The following is a 9,146-nucleotide window of genomic DNA, read 5'->3' on the forward strand; positions in this document are numbered from 1 at the left end:
TACAAACTGTTAAAGTTTTCTATATGAGTACTTATTTTAAAATAAGAGCTTACATATAATAAATTATGTTAAATTCTTATTTAAAATAATAAAGGACCAAATATGCATAAAATAAAGTATGAGCTTAATAAGTCAAGAAGCTAATTGATAAGCATTGATGCCAAATGCACTTACTAATTTTTCTATATTGTAGGAAAAATCTAACTTTTATATTTAAAATTTATTTTCGTAAAATTTCTCTAATTTTTGGACAAACTCTTATATTGATTTTTTAATCAAAGCCAAAATATTTATTTAACTATGAAATTTTGTTGAACAACTAATTTATTATGGTAAATAATATTGATATGGTAACTTCAAGCACATGACAAAAATTATAACTAACTGCAGAAGTTTACTGTCTCTCTGAATCTTGTGGCTATATCATTCTATATAACAAATACTTGTAGCTAATAAGCCAACGATGTTCTCGGTTTCATATAATTTGAATTTTAAAATAGTTTTTAAATTTAATATTTATTTCAAATCATTATTGTGGCTAGCATGTTATAACCGCAGTAATATTTGGAGATGCAATACTTATATTTAGCTACAAAATTTTATTGTATCAGAATAAGTTTGTAACTATTAAGTTAGTTTTTGCCACAAATTTTTATAATTGAAGCAAAAATACCTATTCAGCTACGGTATTTTGTATCGAGTAATATTTTGTGACTAGAAGATTAATATTGCTAGAGTAATTTCAGACGTGTGGCAAAAACTCATAATTAGCTACAAAATATTGTCGTAGCAATAATTGTTTATATCTATTAATCCAATTATTGCTATATGCTTTTATAACTTGAGGCAAAAATATTTATTTAGCTATAACATTTTGTTAGAAGTAATTTTTGTGGCTATAAAGTTGTTATTGCTACGGTAATTTCAAATGCGTGGCAAACAAATACGATTAGCTACGAAATTTTATTGTAGCAATAAATTTGTAGCTATTTGGGTAATATTGCTACGACAGTTAGCAATTATAGCAAAAATGCTAAATTAGCTTTGTCAATTTAATTTTTTAGCTAAATTTTTTTATAAAATTGTAAATAGCCATGAAATTTTAATTTTTGTGGCTATTGTTAGGTATTAGCCACAATTTTCATATATGTATCTAAGAATTTGTAGCTATATATACATAATGTTGTAGTGGCAAATTCTAACATTGTAAGCTTAGCTGCCCTTTTTTTTTTTTTTTTTTTTTTGGCTACAAAACTCTAAAGTAAAGGAACTAGAAAACTCGTTTGGCGAGAGAAAGAGAGAGATGAGTCAATCAATTTCTCCATTAATGTTTTCTCACTTTGCAAAATTTCAGTCGAATATTTGGAGATGCAATACTTCTCAACTCAGAGTTATACACTCATCATATGCCTCTTTTGGAGGGAGAAGAAAAGAGAGAGTAAGAAGAATGAATCGAGCAATGGATCTTTCTTCAAGCTCTCGTCATTTGGCAGATTTTCCCTCAACAATTTGGGGTGACCATTTTCTCTCCTACAATTCTGAAATAACAGTAAGTCACAATCCCATGCTTATATTCTACCGTCAAACTTCTCTATAACAACTTCATTTGTTGCGATCGTTTTTTATTGTTATAGTGAAGTGTTGTTATAGAGATTATATATTATAATATAACATAGTAATCGATTCCGAGAAAACTTGACTTCTTTAGTGAATGACTGTTATATGAGGATGTTATTATAGATAGGTCTAACTGTGTTACCTAAAGGAATAATGAAGATGTTATAATTTTATTAGAGACGGATCAAGCATTTAAACATGAAAGGTTCAAGCTTTAAGATTGGTCTTTATAATACTTTTGAAATTATGAGTTTGGAATTTAATACTTCCTCCGTCTCAAAAAAGAATGAACCTTTTACTATCTGGAGGTCAAATAAGATTTTCTTTGGCCATATTTTTTGCAAATGTATTTCAAATATTTTGAATTTTTAATTGTTGTAACTTACAATACCTTTTATGCAGTTTCTAAATGTGTAAAATTTATTTCAAAACATTTAAGGAATATATGCTCATCACATTAAACAATATTGAATTTGACTCTCATACTCCGACAAGGTTTAAATAAATTGAAACGAATGGAATATTACTATTTTGTAAAAACTTAGTTAGGTTTTCACTATATATCTAATAATGTATTCAAAACTCATAAATAATTATCAAAAGGAGCCTTGTGACCGGGAGGTCACCGGTTCGAGCCGTGGAAACAACCTCTTGCAGAAATGTGAGGTAAGGCTGCATACAATAGACTCTTGTGGTCCGACCCTTCCTCGGACCCCGCACATAGCAGAAGCTTAGTGCACTAGGCTGCCCTTTTTAATGATTAACATATGTGGATCTAGGATTTAAATTTTATGGGTTCAACCTTTAAGGATCTATTACAATTTTAGTAGAATGTTAAACATAAAATTTGTGCTCCGCGTGAAAGTATTGAGTCAGATGAATCCGGTATTATACATGCGGATACGCCCCTGATGCTCAATATCTGCCTGCAGGAAATTACTACCTAAGAGAAAAATGAACATGAATTGCTAAAAGAAATAGTTCGGAAAATGTTGGTAGAAACTCTAGATAATAGTACACAAAAACTAGTCTTGATTGACACAATTCAAAGATTGGGATTAGCATATCATTTCAATTATGAGATTGAAAACTCCATTCAAAACATCTTTTATTTGTCTCAAAATAGTGAAGATAACGATGAATACAACCTTATGTTGCTGCTCTTCGTTTTCGACTTGCGAGGCAACAAGGAAATTACATGTCTTCAGGTACCTTACATTTCTGCCCTTTCCCGCACAGCTTCATTTTTTTCGTTGTTAAAAGGCAGTTTGGCGCATAAAATATCTCGTGTATACGCAGGGTCAGGACGGGCCGCCCCCAAGGGGTGTAAAGTATGCAACTTACCCTAATACTAAATATCTCGTGGAATCAAATAGTTATTATAGTAATATTATTTAAGACTCCACTTGTGGAAAACTACTGGGTTGCTGTTGTTATTGTCAATAATAACTTGGGGTACGATTTATTTCTTTTTCCATGGCTTCTCCACGACTATATTTCTTTTAACACTGTTGTGATTATGCTTTCCTTGAGTCGAGGGTCTATTGATAACAGGCTCTCGACCTTTACAAAGTAAAGGTAAGGTCTGTGTACACACTATACTCCGCAGACTCCACTTGTAGGATTTCACTGAATTTTTTTTTTGTTGTTGTAATAACTTAGGGTTTAATTTCTTGATGCTAATGAAATTCATTTCTTTCAAAATATAAACATGGTGTTCAACCAGATGTGTTCAAGCAATTCACTAACCATGACAGAAAATTCAAGGAAAATCATACTAATGATGTTCAAGGATTACTGAGTTTGTATGAAGCAGCACATACGAGAGTGCACGACGAGGAAATTCTAGAAGAAGCTCTTATATTTACCCCAACTCATCTCGAGTCCGTGATCCCGAATTTGAGTAACGCGCTTAAGGTACAAGTTACCGAAGCCTTAAGCCATCCTATTCGCAAAACTATACCAAGGGTGGGAGCAAGGAAATACATATACATATATGAAAACATTGGAACACATAATGATTTGCTTTTGAAATTACTTCAACATGTTACAAAAGCTTCATCGAAAAGAGCTTAACGAGCTAACAAGGTACATCTACTATTCTTATCATCTTCATAATTATGGTACAGTCAGACCTCTCAATAAAATACATCCTTTATAACAACAGTTCACTATAACAGTCAAGTTTTCTTTATAATCAATCTTTTATGTTATCAAAAAAATTTGAAAGAAACGAGACTATTATAGATATGTTTGACTGTAACTCGCGCTAATTAATAACACCTAAAGTTTAAGTATGTTAATACTGTTATGATATCTATAGCTGGTGGAAAGATTTGGATTGCGCAAACAAATTTCCATATGCAAAGGACAGATTAGTAGAAGCTTACTTTTGGACGGTGGGAATATATTTGAACCTCAATATGGTCGTTCAAGAAGTATGATAACAAAAGTAGTCAAAATGAACTCCATTATTGATGACACTTATGATGCTTATGCAACTTTTGATGAGCTTGTGCTTTTCACGGATGCGATCCAAAGGTAAAATTATATATAATAAAATGTTTCTATAACAACGTCATTTGTTCTGACATTTTTTTAAGATGCTATAGTGAAGTGTTGTTATAGAGAAATATATTATGACAACTTAGACTTTGCAGATGGGACGAAGGTGCCATGGATTCGTTACCGACATATCTGAGACCTATTTATCAAGGCCTTCTCGACGTTTTCAATGAAATGGAAGAAGTATTGGCCAAAGAAGGTAAAGTAGATCGAATCTACTATGCAAAAAAAGAGATAATCCTTGATTAAGTTACATTAATTACTACTTAATAGTTAATTAAGTAAACCAAGTTGTAGGGAAGAATCGCAATTTTGAACTATTAGTACATTTTCTGTTACTTTTTTAGATGAAAAAGTTGGTGGCAGCCTATTATAAGGAAGCTGAATGGTTGAATGCTAACTACATTCCAAAATGTGAGGAGTATATGAAAAATGGAGTTGTAACCTCTACCGGTACGATGTATGGAATAATTTCTTTGGTTGTTATGGAGGAAATTATAACAAAAGAGGCTTTTGAATGGTTGGCAAATGAACCTTTGATTCTTCGAGCTGCATCAACAATCTGTAGATTAATGGATGATATGGCTGATCATGAAGTAAGTATAACAATATAATTTTCATTTTATACAACAATAGTCATCGTAACTCGCGAATTTTGTCCCTAAATACAATACAAAAACAACTACAATAACAAAAATAGCATATCCAGTGTATTTTTATAGTACGGGTCTAGGAAGAGAGATGTGTACGCAGATCTTATCCTACCTTGTGGAGGTAAAAATGTTGTTCCTGATAGACCCTTGACTTAAAAAAAGCATTTCTCAGTCTAATTTCGAGTCTAGGTGGCACTTTTGCATGATATAATAAATAGACATGCTTGATAAATTACAACTTCAATGATCACATTTACTTAAAGTAAATTATGGAACTTTAGAAACGACTGATTAAAATGGTAAAATATTGTATAATATTAATGAAGAAATTGAAATATATTATGTTGTAGGTTGAACAACAAAGAGAACATGTTGCTTCATTTGTTGAGTGCTACATGAAAGAATATGGAGTTTCAAAGCAAGAAGCATATGTTGAGATGTGAAAAAAAATCACAAATGCGTGGAAAGATATAAATAAGGAACTCTTGCGCCCTACTGCAGTACCAATGTTTATCCTCGAACGAACTTTAAATTTTATCAGATTGGTCGACACATTTTTGAAAGATGATGATGGATACACAAATCCCAAATCCAAAGTTAAAGACTTGATTGCTTTGTTGTTATCGACATATGATTATATAAAACAATGCAGACGCACCTTCAAAGCTGAGTATTTGGAGCAAATATGGAAGCATTTTGTATATTGTCCATGTAACCTATAAGTCACGTGTTTGGGCGATGAAAACATTTACTAATATTTGCATTATGGTAGGTTGTTTACATCACACCCATTGGGTGCGACCCTTCCTAAACCCGGCATGAATGTGGGATGCTTTGTGCACATGGCCGCTCGTTTTTACTATTTCAGTGTTACAACTTATTTGGACGGTTGTTACCTATTGTATCATATAGTATTATTACTTAAATACACTGTTTATTTTAATTATTACTTAAATTTTATTCTATCGTATCGTTAAATCCATCATTACGTAACGATGAAAAGTGTCACTTTATGGAATAACGGATTTGGTGTGGTAGCGTCGTTTCCTTGCGTTTTTCTCTCATCTTGCCCTTCCTTATTATTAAATAATCATCTTTTATCATTTATCCTACTTTTTATACAATAATTCTACTCCATATCCTATTTTTTTCTTAGTAATGTTGCAAGTTTATTCTTCATATTGTTAGTGCGTGACATCACGAAACGATAACAAACGATACAATATCCAAATGTCGTATTCATCAAACAATACAATACAATACAATACAATACATTATAAAACGACATGCAACAACAATCCAAACAAGCTGTTAGTTATGTTTAGAAGGGACAATAGTTGATTTGATTCATGAATCTTGTTCTAGTTTTGATCCCTATGTTATTTGACTTGACACATTTGACATTTAATTAGGCCAAAAACGTGGTTTTGATATCATTCTGCCTAAAGGGCAAGCGGGATCAAATGTTAAAACCACCCCAAAAAGTATCATATTTCTGCAAATTTTTTTGTTTAAATTACACAATTGAGCTTCATCATTTTTACTCAAAGCTCCCTGTGCTATTCGAACGCACCAGAGAAAAAAAGCACAGTAGAGGCATAAATCATATTTCACAAGAGCTTTTTATGATTCCATGCCAACAGAGCCAGTTCCCATTATCCAAAACCAGGATGGAAGCATATGGGAAAGAAAGGGTAAGAAGAACCAGTGCCACTGTAGATTAGTCAAAATTGAAAGAACATTGGAAATGTTTGTCCTAGAATATAGTGGCTAGAGTAATCGGCTAAGCTAGTAGTTGACATGAAAATTAGCTGATGTTACCTATTTTTTTACGCTGTCAAATTACCTTAACTTGAAGCCTTAAGAACTTCACGTAGTCCAGAATCTCATCAAGCATTGCTGCCCTGTCGGTCTGGCAAGACAGAAAAAATAATATCAATACCACAAGTAACGACATCTTTTGAATTGCATCAAAAACTAAGCAAACCAATCTTAAAAAGTTGGCAATTACAATGAGCTTTAGGAATTACTTGTCTGAAAATTGCAACTATTTTTCATTTTAAGTAACTTGAATCCAATTAGCAATACTCAACCGCAACAGGAAGTTATTATTACCTTTTTTTTTTTCAATTTTAAGTACAGGTACTTTAACATCATGGTAAAGCGACGGATCAGCACAAAAGTTAATATTTCCATTTTTTTGAATATACAACTTTAAGATTAATGAGCATGAGTTTTTATATGTTGCAACAAAAGAAAGAATACTCATCAAAGGAATTTGTGGCAACAAGAGAATAGAACAGACCTTGTTGCAGCTGGGGACAAGTTCCTGTAAAGCCTTTATTCTTTCCGATATCCTTTCTCTTCTTAACTGTAAAAGAGAGAATACATTACTCAGGCACTTGTTTCTAGAGCATTTTCTGCAGCCCTTGCATTTCACAACATAACTTATAATTGTCCTACAAAATTATCTGCATATATCAATCCTATTACCCGCTCAGCAATACTATGTGGATCTGTGGCCTGTCCTCTTCGTGCCCGAGCCCTAGGACGAATTGCAGGTGGGTGTGGTACAGTTACCGCTGTGCTTGATGTTGGCTGACCTTGAAAAGGCTGCAAGAACCAAAGAGAAGTTAGGAGATCGATTAGTGAATCCTAAAACTGAGAAAGAGGCATTTTATATCCACATAAGTTTTATGAAGCCAGTGGCATGCAATGAAACTGGATTTTGAAATGAAATACATAAAAATAATTCAGAAACAGTAAGGATTGTAAATGAGTCGATGTTGACCCATATTTTAAATGGCGGTATAGACACAGTTTTAGTATTAGAGGTTGGGCGAGTCAAACAATTTGCGGCTGAAATTGCAACCACTACTCAAGATTATAAAAACTAGCATATGCACAACAGGGAACAACAAAAGAATATGATACAGGAAGGCCAAAAAAGATTCATTAACCTGCCAATTTTTATATTGGGAGTTGATGCTTCTTAAAGACAATTCCACTATTTCCATATTTGCCTAGTTACTGTGTTGTTCATGTTGAAGTTGTCAAACTCCCACATCGGTTGGGGAGAAAAATTGTTGGGATTTTTCTCTTATAAAAAGAGGCCTAATGTTTAGGATTTAAACACACCTCTCATTTGCCTTCTTATATTCTTAAGGCATTTGTATCTTCTTTCTTTAGTATTATTTCACTTGTATTTTTGGAGTGGAATAAAATATTGGTTGTGTCCGAGGAAGTAGGCAAAATTGGCTGAACCTCGTAAATTCTGGTGTTCCTTTTATTGTTGCTTTATTGTCTTATTAATTATTTGGTGGCTGCCATAATTTTTGGTATAGTAGTTGTGACTCATTCACACTATATACATTTGGCTTCCGTAACAATTGTTATCAGAGCCAAGGGACTGTCTAAGTATGCTCTGTGGTTGCAGCATAGTCTGATCTTCCACATCAGAAAAGATTTATCTTGGTAACTGAATCAAGGTTTTGTCTGAGTATGCTCTGTGGTTGTAGCTTAGTCTGATCTTCCAAACCAGAAAGGAAATAATCTTGATTTTTGTCGTCAACTGTTAAATAAAATTTGTGTCAAATATAGGAGGCAATAAACAAGAAGAATCTACATCAAGTGTCAACAATACGTCATCATTGGCATCTTCGCTTATGACAAGAATGGTGTTAAATGCGAAATTTGTGGTAGAAATTTTTGACGGATCAGGACATTTTGGGATGTGGCAAGGCGATGTTCTAGATGTCTTTTTTCAACAAGGGCTAGATCATGCCATTGAAGAAAAAAGACCAGATGTTATTGGAGAAGAAGACTGGAGAATTATCAACCGTGTTGCTTGAGGTACCATTCGATCCTATCTTGCTAGAGAGCAGAAATATCCATACACAAAGGAAACTTCTGCAAGTAAATTATGGAAAGCACTGGAGGATAAATTTTTGAAGAAAAACGGTCAAAATAAATTGTACATGAAGAAAAGACTGTTTCGCTTCACCTATGTTCCTGGTACCACAATGAACGAACATATCACCAGTTTCAATAAGTTGGTCACAGATTTGCAAAATATGGATACAACTTTTGATGATGGTGACTTGGCCTTGATGTTATTGGGGTCACTTCCTGATGAGTACGAGCACCTTGAAACTACCCTACTCCATGGGAATGACGAAATTTCTCTCAGAGAAGTTTGTTCGGCTTTGTACAGCTATGAACAAAGAAAGGGAGAAAAACAAAAGGGCGGAGAAGGAGAAGCACTGGTTGTGAGGGGTCGACCTCAAAATCAAATGAGGACAAAGAAGGGAA

General features: G+C 33.3%; 1 pseudogene; it reads left to right on the forward strand.

The window, feature by feature from the left end:
- Positions 1–1,220: 1,220 nt before the first annotated feature.
- Positions 1,221–5,761, forward strand: LOC142175405 (sesquiterpene synthase 12-like; annotated as a pseudogene).
- The last annotated feature ends 3,385 nt before the right edge of the window (positions 5,762–9,146 follow it).

This window comes from Nicotiana tabacum, chromosome 21 (assembly GCF_000715075.1).
Source record: "Nicotiana tabacum cultivar K326 chromosome 21, ASM71507v2, whole genome shotgun sequence".
NCBI classification, from domain to species: domain Eukaryota; kingdom Viridiplantae; phylum Streptophyta; class Magnoliopsida; order Solanales; family Solanaceae; genus Nicotiana; species Nicotiana tabacum.